This window comes from Elephantulus edwardii, unplaced genomic scaffold, assembly GCF_000299155.1.
Source record: "Elephantulus edwardii isolate Elephantulus edwardi_28Jun2011 unplaced genomic scaffold, EleEdw1.0 scaffold02662, whole genome shotgun sequence".
NCBI classification, from domain to species: Eukaryota; Metazoa; Chordata; class Mammalia; order Macroscelidea; family Macroscelididae; genus Elephantulus; species Elephantulus edwardii.
The window spans coordinates 2419-3963 of NW_006402412.1; positions in this window are offsets into that span (position 1 = coordinate 2419).

Here is a 1545-nt window from a genome sequence, read left to right on the forward strand (position 1 = left end):
AAATTATAGACTAGTCTGTAATAAATTATCTTATAGCAGTCTCTGGAGTTTGGTAATTCTATTAAAGTAGGGAAATCCACAGAATGACTATCCTACATAATGGTAGATGTTACTGCTTCACCCTTCCTAACACAACTTTTGATAAACACCAAGCAGTAGAGCAACTGTTGGACTAGTGTCTTGACCTTTACCCGAGACATAGGATTTAGGGCATCAGCTCCCTGTAAAGCTCCAGTAGAATTGGAGCTGAATGTCCAGTAGGATATTCTAGGACAGACCCCAGCCAGGGCTGTGAAGACTAGGTTGGACCTACTAGGGTGATATGCACTTCCAGGGCTTGCCAGTGGGCTGGGGCTGGCACAGATAAGACCAAGGATTAGGTCCAGGGTTTGCACATTGGCCATTTCATTCATGCTCTCATCAAGGGAGAAGAGCTTGAGTGTAACATCCTTACTCAAAGAAAGAACCAAGGTGAAAAATTTACTTCATGATGGGAATGGAAAAGCTGAAGCAAGAATAGCACTCACCTATTTTCTCAGCCTGCACTATCCTACCAGTGGAAGGAACAAGGATGGCGTACAAACACAGGGCAGACTAACTCCAGCCTCCTTCATTTCTTCAGTGCCTTATTTCCAATGGCTTGCTTAAACTAATCTTTCCATTTCAGTAGCCCAGCCATTTAAAAATTTCCTCATTCTTCCACCTGCCAAACCAATCTCCTATTAATTCTACTTCAAAGGTGCCTCTTGACTCCATGGCTTTAACTCAGTTCCCATTATCACTACCACAAGTAGAATATTTTCATTTCCCTTGTCTGAATTACTTCTATAACCCTCTTCACAATCTGGTACCTTGTTTTCCTGTTAAATATATTCAGAGATCACTTAATAGTCCCTACACTAAAACTCAGACCTCGTGACAGTGCAGTCCCACTATTTATTTACCAACTATCCTGCAGCAAGTCTAAAGCATTGCCCCTGCAGTTCCCTGACAGTATCATGCACTCTTCCGGCTCTATCCTTTCCCTTTGCTGGAACATTTAAAAGCTCTTTCCACTGCTGGCTAGGTTTTGATCTAGATCTCCTACAAGTGACTCAGTGGCACCTAACAACAGAAGCCTTTACTCAATTGAACCTGGTTCCGACCCCTGCGCACCTCGTGGTTATAACTTGTAATCAGCCTGTTACTCTATCAAAGTCAAGGGCTGAGCATTGCACCTCAACATTTTTCTAAGGGCCAGCACAGAGAGAGCACCCGCCTACTTCAATCACAACACAACAACAGCAACTCTACACCTTCCGGAAACGCAGACGTAGTCACGTGGAAGGGGCGTGGTCAGAGCTGTCCTATGGGGCGGGGCGAGGTCCTTGAGTCGCGCCTGCGCAGGAAGATGCGTCAAGATGGCGGTCGCTGGATTCCGGAGCCGCACGTCTGTGGTGAGCGAGATTGGCCGCAAGGGGCGCCGGAGAAGAGGTTATTTCCGCCCTCAGTATTCATTGAAGATAGACCATAGTCTTCACATTTCTAATATTAATACTGTTCCCT